General features: G+C 43.6%; 1 pseudogene; it reads right to left on the bottom strand.

Moving 5' to 3' along the window:
* Window positions 1–14,336: 14,336 nt before the first annotated feature.
* LOC114632073 lies at window positions 14,337–15,340 on the bottom strand (annotated as a pseudogene).
* Between the last annotated feature and the right edge of the window lie 532 nt (window positions 15,341–15,872).

Genomic DNA, 15,872 nt, shown 5'->3' with positions numbered 1-15,872 from the left:
ATAACACACATCATATATACCACACAGACACACACACCACACTCACATACCACAGAACACCCTCCCACACACATACCACATATACACACACCACACCTCTCACTACGCAGCACACAGATACACACACCCCCACATACCACACCCACAACACACATGCACACGCACATGGACACATACAACACACTTTCTACAGATAGTTCTACACAAGGCAGAAGAAACCCATTGGGAAATTGGGTGGCAGTGTGACTGTAAGGGCAGAGATAGTGACATTGTCATGGTTCTTTCCAGAGCTCAGGGCACAGACAAGAGCCAAGATTCCACAACTCTCTCTGAGGAGTGGGTGTAAGCAAGCCACAGCAGTCCTCCCTAGCTTGAGTAGAGCCATGGGACTAGACTGGATGGCACTGGGCACAGAATGCTTCTTGAACAAATTGCAGGTTTGGGTGAAATGTAGTTTTGATACTCAGTGATAAGGACAGTGAGCGTCTTCCCATGGGCTATGAACAGCAATGCCCAGAGTTCTGTGTTGATGCTGTTCATTTTCCTCTGTGTTGCTATTGTTCCCAAGGAGGTGTTTGATCTGATCAAACAAAGTGGCTTCAGACACCTATGGATCCATAGGCTCTCCATATCCTCTGGGAAGATGCTACTTTTTCCCCCAGGTCTGTGTGGTACCACTGGATTATGTGCCACGGCATGGGCACTGCTGGGAAAGGGGAGTTCAGGACCGACATAGTCTCATCTTAAAGGGAAGGGGGCGCTAAAGCAGGAAAACATCCCATGTTCACCACCTAGCCGTATCCTAGATCTACTCCTGACAGGATGTCGATTCTGGAGAAGATCTTCATGTGGTCTAGGGGCAGTCCTGCATTCCTGAATTCAGTGTCCTCACATCCAACCAGTATCCCTTCCCTTCCTGCTGCCTCTCCCACGTGGTTAGGGCATCTTGCATCTTCTGTAGCTAGTACTCCTCAATCGGGCCAGTGCTTAGAGACAGACAACCTTGAATGCTAGACATCATGTTTGCCTTCGATGTCTTCATTAATGGGGAAAGCATTGATAGCACTTGAATGTTGGTGTGAAATGCAGGGATTTCTCACTTCAGGAGAATGAATCTGGAAGTGAGCACAGGATGGATGGAGAGAGCAGGAAACTAGATAGGAGATGCCAGCAATGTCTGACCGGGTGGGGGCAGAGCTGAGAAAAACTGACGACTCTCCGGTCAGTGCCAACCTTCAGGACTTGGGAGATGACTTGATGAGGAGGTTCAAGGAGAGAACCCTTTACAACCCCAACCCTTCAACTTCAGAACTGACCAAGAAGGAGGAAGACTGGGTTCAGCATGTTACAGGACTTTAAACTGAGGGCTCTAGAACCCAGGTGGTGGAGCGGACAGAGCTGGAGAGAATTGTGAACAAAGCTACCATGTAGACATTGCGATAGAGGATTCCATCCTGCCAGGGAATATTGGAGGACAGGAAGATGCTCTCTCATCACGCTAAAGCTTGGGAACGAACCTCGATTCTCCCCTCCACGCCTCCCCTGCGTTTCATCTTTCAGTTTTAACTACTGTTTCTACCTCAGATGTTAGCTTGAATCTAGCCACTACCACCATTTCCCTGGTCCTTACCTTACTGCAAACTGTGCATCATCTTTCTGAATGTCACAGTCTGTACCTCCATTCCTGCCTCCCAGATCTGTCCTCATATGGGAAGAGGAAGGTTTTCTTCAAGTGTTTACGTTTCTTTAAAACTCTCTTGATGACTCGTGCTCGGGTTAAACTAAGACGCCAGCACCGTCATTAGTAAGGCCTCACAGACTCTCGCCTTGTCTCCCTCTCAGGTCTCTGCTGTTTGTCACTATCCCAGTCATTCACCATGAGTCCTTCAGTTTTCCTTTAGTGCTGTGGCCATGCCAGGTTCTGCATCATTCCTGCCGAACTTCCTTCCTTCCCCAGATCATCTTCCTCTCTGGCCTCCTGTCTCTTCAGCTTAGGCTTCTTCATTCTCCCGCTCACCCCTAACCTGCAACAACATAGGGTGACTTTAATGTCTCAAGAATCATCCTGCAACGACTCAGGCCTGTTTGCCCTCTCTCACTCTCCTACACTGAAGCAAGACATTGAACAAAGAACCAAGGAGCAAGACTCATGAAATGTCCATGGGCCCAACTTACACTGAGATTTTGTCCTGCCAGGAGATACGGGGAAGGGAAAGAAGCTCTCTCACCACGCTAATGCTTGGGAGTGGACCCCAATTCAACATACACTCCCTTTTAAAACGTGTCCCAATTTAAAAAGATAGTCTCTCATTAGCTGCTGTTCTCAGTGCTGTGATAGGATACCTGAGAAGGGTAACCTAAGGATGGGAGGGTTGCCTCATGATCTGAGGGAGACAGTACTTCATGGCATTGGAACAGGGCGTCAGATGCTCACATCTGATGCCAGGAGGCAGAGAGAGATGAATGCTGGTGTGCAGCCAGCTTTCTCCTTTTTGTGCGGTCCAGCAGGATGATGCTACCCGTGCTCAGGGTGGTTCTTCCTGCTTCGGATAAACCCCTCTGGAAACCCTCTCATGGCCACACTTGGAGGTGTGACTTGTAGATGGTTTCAAATCAGTCTGACGAAATTTACCGTCATAATACTACTAAAAACTAAATTTATCTTTTAAGTTTTATTTTTAGTTTTAGTGCTGTGCGTGTGCTCATGCATGCGCATGTGTGAGTCCAGGTGCCCTGCTTGGAGGCCAGAAGATGGTGTTCCCTAAAGGTCAAGTTACAGACAGTTGTGAGCTACCTGACCTGGGATTTGTGGACTGAATTCTGGTTCTCTGTAAGAGCGGTATGAACTCTTAACACTGAGCCCTTAAAATTTATTTTTTAAGTTAATACATACAGATTTATTCCTTTGACAAAAAGATTCATCTGGAAATTTCCGAAAATGCATTTCTAATATATGCAAAGTTTGCGATTTTACTTTCCGACATTGGTTCACACGAGCCTTCAAGGATACATCAGCTGTGGGAAACAAAGAATGCCTGTGTTACTCCTGTGTCCTGACAGTGAAACCGAGGCACGAAGCCTTCCCGGGGATGAAGATGAGCGTCCAAAACAGAGTCAAGGTTAGAAACCAGAAAATGTTAGCATCCAGTTGGTCAAAGACTAATGCAGCATCCCAGGGATTTCCTCTTCAAAATGGAGACAAATTTCCTCCCAGTCTCCCCCAGCCCTGAAGCAGACTGGTGTGTAAGCATCCAGGGGCTTTCTTCAGCACTGGGTAAGGGGGTTCCAGGTGGTTCCTTCTGAGAGCCCTCCTTGGGCAGTTCTAATGGTCAGGCTGGGCACCTGTACCATACCACTTTCAATAAAACATTGTGCTTTATCCTGCGCAAACAGGTAGAGTTGGCAGCGAACTTACATTTTAGTGTAATTTAGGAAAGTGAATAACAGATTTTTTTTCAATAAAAAAGGAAATGAAATTAAAAACAAGACCAGTTTCTTCTACCGGACTTGCCATGACAAGCTTGGCCGTGGTGAATTTGGTTCCAGTTCATCAGCCTCAGCTATGAAAGCACATGGAGACGGTTGTGGTGGCTCCTCTCTGGGCTTCAGCTGGACTCCAGGTTATTTTAAAAGGAGTTTATATGAATAGGTTTCTGTTTATGTTAACAAAGCTTTCTGTAGATGCAGATCTAATTGATGCTAGCCAAGATGTATAGTAGGGTAAACCTCAATACTTAGACATCCTGAAGCCAAAATCTAGACACAAACTCCGTCTGAATACAACCTGATCATTGCATTTTCATTTGGGTGGGAAGGTACAGCTAGTGCTTGCTCAGAAACATTTTCAAGTAAAAGCAGTCTGCCCAGTGGGCTGCTATGTTTGTCTGCTCTATCCCCCAGGTCAAGGGTGATAAATCTTACTTAGGCAACTGTGTAAAGGAAATTAAAGGCCCAGTCTGTCAGGGGTAGGGAGGTGTTGTATTAACTACTTAGCGTTTACACATCAACGCACAGCGCCACTTAGGAGCTTTCCACCTCGTGCTTCCCAGTCTACTAAAAACCAGAAGGCACGACCCTCACGGTCTCTCACAGGCAGACATCGGTTAATGTTCCCGATGTAAAAACATCACCAAGAGCAACCTGCAGGAAAAAAAAATGTTTGACCAAAACATTCAATTTTGCTTCTAAATAATTTAATTGATTCCAAATGAAAACACACACACACATATACACACACACTTCTCATATTTTGGAATGATAATAATTGCTGCTGTTAGCATTGATCTGGGTAGTAGCCTGGAACGTCAAGTGTGTTGTTTGCTTAATTTTCATAGCAACTCCACAGGGTAGGTCTTACTGTCTCTCTTGTACAGATGAACAAATTAAGGGTCAGATAGGTTAATATGCCCAGTGCTATGTAGCTAAAATTGGCCTGTTCAGTATTTAAATCCTGGCATTTATGACTTTACACTACCTCCCTCAGCAGTAAAGAGCCAGTCATTGGGAAAAAAATACATTGCTTCATGTCATGAATCCGATCTGTCTTCTTTTAGAAAGAGACTAATTATTTTAATAGTCAGTTCTGACATTACCCTAAAAATGGCGTCACCAGATGGTCACAGCATTTTATGAACAAAGCGGTTCATTGCACCCTGACTTAGTTCTTCATTCCTACCTCATGGGTGGGTCTCATTCTTGAGATTTCAGAAGTAGGCTCTGTCCTGTTCTTTTGTCTCTCCTTCACCTCAGTTTTACAACATGTCATCAAAAGACAGCTTAATATTTACAAAAATTTGTAAACACATTAGATTATAAATAGAGAGAGTATTTATGTAGGCCTTTTCCCCCTCTCAAATACAAGGTACATAAAGGTTACAGGTCAGAAATTCACAGTGCAGTGACTGTTATCAAAGTGAATACACTCAACAGTCAGACCAAGAGTAAGGGCATAACAGAGCCAATTTCATCCCAGATGTGGCTGGAATATTACTTCAAAGCCTATATAAATGATCTTTTGAAAGATGAGAGCATCTTTAAAACATAGTTCATTAGCTCCACTTCAAGCTTTCTGCATCCTGATTTGTTTACCTGTTTTCTTAACATGTGTTTATATAAAGGCATGGTTGAACAATCCACCGTATTATGAATCCCACTCCCACTTGAATGAAACTCAGCATCCTACAGTTATTGGGCTATCTTCTCCTGATAATAAATTAAGATCTGGTTTTAATAATGACCATCTTAAGAAGACATTGCTGTCCTGAATTATGAAATTCTGTCATTAAGAAGCAATGCTTCAATGATCTGTCTTTTCCATTTGCTTATCATTAGGTCTGAGCTCATTTTCACCAAAGAAGCATGATCTTGGCCAAAGACCAACAGGCTTGGTCTTTTTCTTTGATTTGTCAACACATGGGATGATAACTTTTTTGTTTGTGTGTGTATGTGTGTGTGTGTGTGTGTGTATGAGAGACAGGGTAGGTGAAGTGGGTGAGGAGAGAGGGGATTGGGAAGGGGAGAAGGAAGAGGGGAGAGGAGAAAGGGGAAAGGAGAGAGTGGAGAGGGGAAAGGGGAGAGGGGAGAGGGGAGGGGGAGGGGAGAGGGGAGGGGCCACACTGACATACTGTGACCCTTCTAATTCAGCCTTTTGAGGGCTAAGATCATAGACATGTACCACATCTGCCTAGGCGTGTTGACTTTTGAATATGACTGCTAAACATGATAATTCAGGAATGGTTCTTTGTCTTCCAGTTTCAGTGATAGCTCTCCTATCTTTGGAGGAAGATCTGTCTCGGTTGCGTATGCCAAAGCACGCATCGCTTCTGTCAGGGAATGAGAGGCACGCCTCCAGCACGATGGGCAACTTTCACATTCTGAGAATCAGACTGCGTGCGCATATGAGGGGAGTCAGTTATACTTCAGAGATGAGTCACGTAGGGTGGCACAGATGGTGCGGAACGACGTCTCAGAGATGTGAAGAAAATGGATGGAACCCACGCCACAAATTAACATAACAAGGTGAGCAGTGTAAGACGAGGGAGGTAAATACTGTGTGACCAAGACGGTCCAAATTCCAATTTTACCACTCAGCTCTGGGTAATCTTGATAGAAGGCGCCTCATCTTGTGCTAAATGCTTCCTAAAACACCAATACTTGGACATGGAATGTGGCATCTCTGGAGCTCGAAAAATACAAACGCGTGGGTAGCAGCTTAAACACTACTGCTGGGCAAAGTCAGCTGTGACCCACACCTTTTGCTTTAATAATATTCTACTTTCATTGATTTGTTGAGGGTTTTATACATTGTATCTTGATCACCTTTTTTTTCCCCACTCCTTCCCTCAGAACCTCCCATATCCCTCGACACCTCCACCCCCTTCTTGATCTCTTTCGTTTTTGTTTTTGTTTTAAAGAAGAGGCTGTCTCAAAGCTGACATCCTGGTCCTCTGACTCTTACAGACTTTCCACCTGCTCTTCTGTGTGTGATGTTACCCGAGCCTTAAGTGTAGGCCTTCCAGGCACCTGATTTTGAAAAGTTCACGTAGTGATTTTTTTCTTATGTTTGTCAGTGGTTGACTACAATATTGTATCAATACGTTGCATATGATAATGGGGACTTAAACGTACAAGATTATGGAATGTTATAGTTTAAAACAAATTTAGACTTCATTTTTTCAGGGGAAGAGCTGCGACCCAATGGGTATTTGGAACTTAGAAAGGTCTGAAGCTGGCATTGGACCTGCAAAGGCTCTCACACAGACCTGACTTTCCTGCCCATCCCCACTCCCTGACTGCAGTCTGGTGTTCTCTTTTACTGCACAGTCAGTTACAAAACAAAAATTTGGAAAACATAGACGCAAAGAAGTTAAGCTAGTTTTAAATTGTTTCTTTGAGGTCTTTTTGTTTTGTTCATAGGTTATTATTACTCAGTTTTCATAATTTATGTAATGTGATTTTATATCCGGTTTAGGACTTTCAGTTTTTATTTCTATGATGGCAGCAATAAGCTCTTACTGAAGTAGTTTCGTGTTGAAACCAAGCTTATCAATGTTGTAAATGCTGCAGTGGTTGCTAAGAGAAACTGATACTTTGTTCCCATAGGAACTGTTGTCTTAAAATGAGAAATATAGATTCTTTAGTTTCAATGAATGAAAAACTAGTTCAAAGTAGGAAGCATTTTGCTCTCTCCGGAAGGAAATATAAAATTACTGTCATCAGATTAGAAAGATGTGGTTGCATGGTTACAGTTGCCTTAAGGGGTAAAAACAATTCCAAGTGTCTTTTGTGTGTAGGGGCCGCACTGGGGATGGAACCCACCTTCTGGCTTGCTAAGCAAGCACTCTACCACAGTGGTCTCATAGGTCTCTTCCCTCTTTAAAGAACTACTTCCTTGCAACAACAGAGGTCTCTACAGAAAACCATAACTAATCAAAAGGCAAAGAGCAAGTGACTAGTCTCCAGCTCCACCTGGTACATCTACAACACAACTGCTGTACCTAAGGCTCAGGAATCATAGTGGAAGAGGGGGTGTAGGAGCCAGAGGAGCAAGAACATGGCTGCGAGAGTGAGTCTCCTAGAAATGTCAGAAAAACGACACCCATGAAGTCTTATCAAGTTCCCAAACAAGCTCTAAAGAAGGATAATACCAATAGACCTGCTAACATGGAAGGGGGAAAGCTCATGGGACCTCAGCCTTAGATGAAGAACCACAGGCAACTAAGGATGCCCAGGGTAGAAGAAATAGCTTTCCTGAGGGAAGAGCCTCCAATGGTTCTCCAATAGCAAGTGGCCAGCCCTATAGTTATATACACAAAAATAGCATTATACAGACTGAGCAGGATATATTTATATATTTAAGAAATATGCATGTGCGCGTGCACACACACACACACACACATGTATATATAAAATTTAAAGATGAGGTTATGAATCTAAGAGAGGGTACATGAAAAAGGTTTGAAGAAGGAACAGAAACGGGGAAACCAATGTAATTATACTTGAATTTCAAAAAATATAAATAAACTAAAAATGTTTCTTAATGCAGATATATTCAATTACAAATATATAACATTTTCCTGTTTCCCTCTTATGTGAAGGTTAGCAAATGGTATGTCCTGCTCCATACCTAACAGCTATTACATCCTGAGATCGTTCCACATCAGTGGACCAAAATCCTCCATCTGCTTTCCCATAGCCAAATACTATTCACGTGTGCACATTGTGTTTATTTAATCAGCTCGCTGTCAGAGTTCTTGAGACACAAAGTCAGTGGGATGGACAGGCATAAGGAGATCCTTAAGATAGGGTGACTGTGGAGGCTTACTGCTTCTAAGATGGGCTTAGCCGGAGGCCTTGGAGCATAGAAGGTGCAGCTCTGTTCTGGAGGCCAGTATGATTGGAACCTAGGAAGACACAGTGATTTAAGTCAGATCAGAAGGCAGGAAAAAAACCCTAGTTTAGTGCCTCAAGCACTAAAAAACCCTAGTTGAGTGCCCTAGTTTAGTGCCTCAAGCAGGAGAAATTCTTTGCGTTTGGGGAGTCTGTCTTTTTGCTTTATTCAGACCTTCAACTGACTGGATGTAGCCCCACTACAGAGGCCAGCTTGATTTCTTTAACTGTTGACCTATTTAAATGCTGACCTCTGCAAACATCCAGAATAACGTTCATCCAAATATTCATGACTTAGTTGAGTAGGCACATGACATTAAACTTTATACCTATTAATAGGTACCTCAGTGGTATTCAAACTTCTGCTATTATTCATATCTCTACCGTGGGTAACCTTTGTGTTAGTTTTCATCACCGTGACAATTGCCTGAGACAACAACTCACAGGAAGTAAGGGTTCAGAGGTCTCAGGGAAGGGTTGGATGGCTTCATCTCTGTGGGCCTGTGGAAGGCACAGCACCTTAACATAGGCTGTAGGTGTTCTTCTCATGGTAGAGGCCAGTGACAAGATTTGCCTTAATGTTTCTACTACCTCAGAGACAACCACTAACTGGGGTCCAAGCTGTCAGTATGGCATGCATGGACATTTCATAATCACACCATAACAAGACTGTGCACAGTCATTTCCAGAAACGGTGTTATAGGTCAAAGCATTAACATAGATAAGGAGTGTCCTATTGCCATCCATGTGATAGAGATGAGTTCTCACCAGTAGCCCCGCTAGAATATTCAAGGGATATTTTCCCCACAACCCTGCTTTTTTTTTCAAGTTTGAAATGTGGGTAGTCTTGGTGATCTTTAATTTTAATTGCTCTCATCTGAGTGAGATGACATGATTTTTTTTTCCTGTTTGGGGTCTGTTTCCATTACCTCATGAACTTTCCACACATATTCTTTGTTAAGCTTCTATTAGGTTGTGAGACTTCTCTCAAGTTTTATGCCAAACATTAAGGAGTTCGGCCCTTTTCGATAGAGGCTGCGACATTTATTTGGTTTGTCACCTTTAATTTGTGTGGCTTTTGGTTACTTTCTATCGGCCTTCCCACTCTGGCTCTCCCCTTTTAAGCTGCCTAGTATGGCTTCTAAAGGACCGTGTCAGTGAGGGAGCTGAGGAAGCTTGCTCCAAGTCTTTGCTTGTGTGCTGGGCAAACATTGTTGGGAGAGGCTCTGAGGATACTGGAGTAGACATGGTGGAAAATCAGAATACATAGGGCTGAGCCTGAATTAGAAAGGTCACTAAAAATAGATATTTGATCCAGTGTAAATATTAAGAGTAAGATAAAGCAAACAGAGACTCTCACAGAATGAAAAGAATTGCATGGATTTCTGAGTTTGAAAACAATAATCTCCTTGAGGGAAAAAGTTATGGCTTGTCATAGTTCCTGTTTCTGAACTAGGCTAGGAGTGCAAAGATTTAATGTAAGTTTTGATAAATACTTCACAATTTGAAATCGATTTGAAAACCATGCTCTTTCAGCCTCCTGAATTGAGAAACATATTTGCTTATACTGGTAGCTTTTTATGGTAGTTGAATCACGGTCTGACTACTTTTAGAAATGAATAATGGATTAAAAGTACACTTTGCAGCTTACATTAGTTACTTTTGTAATGCAAAAGAGAAGCATGATAATGTACTATTCAGCATGCTTTAATATGATTTATACATACACTACACGGCATAAGTAATTCATTACGCCCTTCACAGTACATTTCCTGGGCCCAGAAGCTCATGGCTACCACTATTTCATCTCCTAATCAGGCTGCCTAATGGAGGGAGTCTGGGACTAGGAGTGCCAATCTCTCAGCCCGCACTGATCCAACAACTCAAGGTAAGTGCTGTTCTGGAGTGGGACATGTGCTCACAAGAGCAGGTAGATAACACCTTACACATCCAACCTTGAAGAAGGGACCTGGACAGCTACTTTAAAGCTGTGAATGGTTTTGAAGTCTGGGACTATACAGTCATGGTAATTGTCATTCCGGGATTTATCTGCCTTTGGAAACAGCACCCTGGAAAGGTCATTTCTACACGATAATGGTCCACTGCTCATCATCTGGGCATGAGTCTTTACCGCCTTCATGAACAGAACCAGCTCAAAAAATATCGCATGCTACGTGTTTCTGTTTTCGTGCTGGTCTTTGGATTTTATGTCATTTTCAGAAGAAACATCCCATTGACACTTGTGAGTCACGAGTGGGGCGTGCTTCCGAGGAGTAAACCTAACTTCAGTGAGGCCCAGGGCATTGTGCAAATGGAGTCTCGAATAGCTTATGTTTAAATATTTAGATGGTATAGATCAAGCTAACAGACTGTTAAATAAAATATGCCCTAGCCTCTTACCTTGACAAATGTATCTTCATGATAACCTCGGAGGCTGGGTTTGAAGTTTGGTTTCCCTCTGAAGATCCCCGAGTCTAAGTAACATTTCTCTCCCTGGCAATTTGATAGTGGCCAGTGATGATATCCAGACTGGAATCTGGGCATGCTTTTCAAGGTGTGTTTCAAACTCTGAACTTAGGCTCAGATAGTGGAAGCCTTTAAAACAGTTTTGGCGTGCTTTGATTCCCCAGCAATCCACATTTTAACCTGGTATCAAGTCTGCAAGGAAAACGATATTGTCTGAGATGCAAAATGTGCAGATTTTGTACACACATTTTATTTTTTGCTTAACACATAAACCATCATTTGGGGTTCAAAGGATTCCCATTGGTCAATCAGATCGAATAATGAGAATGGTGACAGAGAACAATGTCTATCGTAGACTGTACATAGCTTAGGCAGTCTGTTTTATAGCTGATTTTTTTTTTTTAATTTTTGCTTGGGTATAGGATTCTTGTTCATCGAGACTCCACTTTCTTTGTTAAAATGTAGAATGCATATTGGGCAAATGCTCCAGGGCAATTTGCATAAAAAGTGATGACAAAGAGCAATTAGTGCTTGGTTATTATGCAGTGAAATGCTGCTCTGCTCAGAAGTGGCTCCAGCCCTCCTCCCATAAACCTGGTACAGCAGCATTCTAAAAATAGTCCTAAAGAAACCTCTGTTTGTAAATCAGCATCTTTGACTTTCCACTAGCAATCCAGGGGGAAAAAATATCAAAGCACTAAATAAAGTTGTTACCCCAGCTCTTTATACCAGGGAACCAGCCCTAGAACGCTGGTTAGATAAGAAGATTTTAGTGTCTCATTAAATTAGAGCCATATCTTATTTTATCCTTTGGGATCAGCTTTGAAAGGACACTGACGCTAACATTCCTTCCTCCTAACACACATGGTCACACACACTCAGAAACAGGTCATGGCCACACACACAGCTACACGACACAGAAGAATCCTGAGGTAGCTCTGTAGGAAGGCTTGATTTGTGAGTACAGACTTCATTACCATGAAAACCCTTTAGGGTAAAAATGAGCTGCATCAAAGAAGCCAAGAAGGGAAGCAGGCCGTGTATGTTTGCTTCATCACCTGTGTTATCAGGCTTGTCCATGCCAGGGAATGATCTTTTTCTATTTTTGTTTTTCTTGTGGAACCTACATATATAAAAATTAAGCCACAAGTGTGTCAGCTGTGTGTGATTGTGTGTGTGTGCATGTGTGTGTGTATGTGTGTGTATGCATGTGTGTGTGTGTATATACATACATACCTTAAGCAGTCTATTTTATAGCTGATGTCTTCTATTTTTGCTTGGTTTTTCATTTTTTTTATTTTTTGATAACCAAGTCATGAGATATTTATAGGATGAGAAGGAAAACACAGGAACCTACCAACTCTTTGGCAATAACTAAACTTTTGGGAAGAAAAAAGAGCGCAGAGATGGATGGGATACAAACTTTTTCTTTGACTATCCAAAGCAAGCTTGGTGGGAAAGATGAGGGTAGGGTGGTGGTGGTGGCCAGGTGAGCAGTACCTTATTCTTGATCCCAACCCCATTTCATCCTCTGTGGGAATCCTCCATGGCAGGGTTCCACAGTGGCTGAACCAAGCTAGCTTGGCTAGCATCCTGAGGGATCTGATTCTAGGGAAGCTGGGTTGGTCCAAGGGGTTTGAGTCAACTGCAGTCTAAGCTTAGAGGCTTAGGGTCACATCCAGATCCTGAGGACAAAGCAGTAAAAGCAGCCCCCTTGCACAGCACTTTCTTAGCAAAAGCAGCAGGACAGCTCAGTGTCCTTCATTTGGCCCAAGTTAGATACATTATCTCTCAATTTTATTCTCTGAGAGAAGACTAAAGTTGCATAGCCTGTAGCACCCTTTCAGCAATGCGTTCTCTAACCTGGGGTTTAGTGTATGGTTGCTTTGCACACCACCACAGATGCATTATTCATACACTTTTCTATTAACTTTTAATGCTTCTAAGTTCCTTGATGTACAGTGTCATCAGCTGGATATCTTTATAAAAGATGTCTTCATGACTCAAAGTATCCATCCCCAGTATCCTTCCTTACCAACCAGTTGACAAAGCTTATGATGCCTAAACCATGAGCAAGACCTGTTGCTTTGCAGCGTCCCGAATTTTGGATGATTTTCTGACTTGCTTCTCCATTTTCTTTAAGATTGGTTGAAGTAGTGAGGTCACTGGGGTAATTCCTCACCTTATGAGCTGTGACTAAGTCACCAGAGATATCCTGGAGAAGCTTGGACACTGCAACCCCTGGAGATTAGAAGGAGAGGGTGGTCTGGATTCAGAGGGACTTGAATGTTGGAAGCTCCTGCACACCTTCATGGGAAAGTGTGCAGTTCTTTAAGAGCCAGCTTGGAAGAGAGAGCTGCCTGGGTGAGACTTCTCCAGCGTCAGCTCAGCAAAGCCCCCGACCACTTTTGAAGAACTGGTTCACAGTCAGATCAGCACTCAGCTCCACGTTTTCATCTGTCAGTGTGTGCAGATCGATCCACCCAATCCCCATGATTTATGAATTCTCACTTTCTCCAACTGCTCCTCCGTTCACTCTTTGGAAGGTTCTCTCTTTCTTAGCAGTGAATCAGGGTTTTCCATATCATTCATCTGCCCCCGAGCAAGCAACTCTCTCACCACTCTGCTAAGGAAACCCCATCTCTAACTTCTGACATTTACACTGTCTCTAACCTCTCCACCACTCTCTACTTTCTTAACGGCTCTGCTCATGAACCTGCGTTTGGCTTGCTGAGTTTAAAGTTTTTAAATAAACACCTGTTCTTCAGTCTGAGGTCTAAGGGGGCTTTACTCATTCTGCGTTGGGAGTTCCTAGTCTTTTGCGTTGGTTACTATTTTCCCAGTGTGATTCTTGGATTTAGGGTCTTATTGTTTTTCTTTTTATGTAGTAGAGACATCTTGGCACTGAAGACTATGATGCTGCAGCTCTGGTCCCATGTGCCTAGTCCTGTGCTCATGATTACCGTCTGCTTCCCTGTGTGCTGGGCAGTGTAGAGTAGGGCTTGCTAGCCAGACTATCATTTGGAAAGGTGAATTCACTCAGCATGTAACTCTTTGTTTCAGGGACTGTTTCATTCCTCTAAGCTTCAGCTTTCACACCTTGAAAAGCATCATTCATCAAGTACGTAGCTGCCCAGAGTGTCTTTGCAAACATACCATCGTTTTAGCCACAGTGGGACTGAGTGTGACAAAGTCAGGCCTAGGCATAGGTGGACTTCACTAGGGCAATAGCCTTGTTCAGATTTCTGCAATTTCATATTTTATTCTTTATTTTTATTTTTTGGGGGGTGCAGTGAACTTTATTGACAGTATTCAAGAAAGTAGGGTTCCCTAGGCCCCTCCTATTATTATGGGGGTCTGGGAGGGAAACTATGAGGGAAATGCTCAGTATTGGAGGCAGAGCTGGGACAGACACTCCTCAGCAACCAAAGGTCTCTCTCTTGCTCTCAATGTCCTTGCTGGGGTGGGTGGTCCAGTGTTTCTTACTCCTTGGAGGCCATGTAGGCCATGAGGTCCACCACCCTGTTGCCATAGCCATATTCATTGTCATACCAGGAAATGAGCTTTACAAAGTTGTCATTGAGAGCAATGCCAGCTCAGCATCAAAGGTGGAAGGGTAGGAGTTGCTGTTGAAGTCTCAGGAGACAACTTGATCCTCAGTGTATCCCAAGATAACCTTTAGTGGGCCCTCGGATGCCTGCTTCACCACCTTCTTGGTGTTATGATACTTGGCGGGTTTCTCCAGGTGGCATGTCAGCTCCTCGATGGATGCATTGGGGGTAGGAACACCGAAGGCCATGCCAGTGAGCATCCCACTCGGCTCTGGAATGACCTTACCCACAGCTTTGGTAGCATCAATGGATGCTACCAAGTAATGTTCTGGGTAGCCCATGGCCATCATGCCACAGCTTTCCAGAGGGGCCATCCACAGTCTTTTGCATGGCAGTAATGGCATAGACTGTGGTCATGAGTCTTTCCATGATGCCAAAGTTATTATGGATGACCTTGGCCAGGGGGGCTAAGCAGTTGATGGTACAGGAAGCATTGATGACAATCTTGAGCAAATTGTCATACTTCTTGTGGTTCACACCTATCACAAACATGGAGATATCAGCAGAAGGGGCAGAGATGATGACCCTTTTGACCCCACCTTTCAAGTGGGCCCTGGCCTTCTCCATGGTGGTGAAGACACCAGTGGACTCCACGACATACTCAGCACCAGCATTGCCCCATTTGATGTTAGCAGGATCTTGGTCTTGGAAGATGGTGATGGGCTTCCCTTTAATGACAAGCTTCCCATTCTCAGTCTTGACCATGCCATTGAATTTGCCATGGGTGGAGTCATACTGGAACATGTAGACCATGTAGTTGAGCTCAATGAAGGGGTCATTGATTCCAACAATCTTCACTTTGCCAGTTGAGTTGGCAGCCTGGTAACCAGGAACCCAATATGACCAAATCCATTCACTCCAACCTTCACTGTCTTGTCTAAGGAATGAGGCTGGCACTGCAAGAGAAGATGGGACTGTCTCTGGAACAGGAAGGAGCAGAGAGCCAAAATTTGGCATTTTGTAAAAGATATCTTTGCACATATCTTCAGCAACATTAGGTGTCTGAGTTGAGGGGACCACATGGGAACAGAAGGCATCCTTCAGCAATGGAGACATAACACTACCAACCCTCATCTTAAGGAAGGAAAGTTTGGGGCTAATTTTGTACACCAACCTGACTGGACTATGCCATGCCCAGGAAGCTGGTAAGGCATTGTTTTAAAGGTGTGTCTGTGAGGGTATTTGCAGAAGAAATGAACATAAATGCACAAACCAGGGAAAGAGGATGTTCCTAGGCAGAAGTGTGTGAGCATTATCCAAAGCTATAAGGTGGAGAATTATGAAACTGTGCTGTCTGAGAATGACCGCACACCTCTTCCTACTCTCAGATGTTAATACTTCTAATTCACAGGCCTTCAGGCTCTCTCTCTCTCTCTCTCTCTCTCTCTCTCTCTCTCTCTCTCTCTC

This window comes from Grammomys surdaster, unplaced genomic scaffold (genome assembly GCF_004785775.1).
Source record: "Grammomys surdaster isolate TR1022 unplaced genomic scaffold, NIH_TR_1.0 97, whole genome shotgun sequence".
NCBI classification, from domain to species: Eukaryota; Metazoa; Chordata; class Mammalia; order Rodentia; family Muridae; genus Grammomys; species Grammomys surdaster.
The sequence above is the reverse complement of the archived record's forward strand: the minus strand, read 5'-3'. Positions and strand labels throughout refer to the sequence as shown.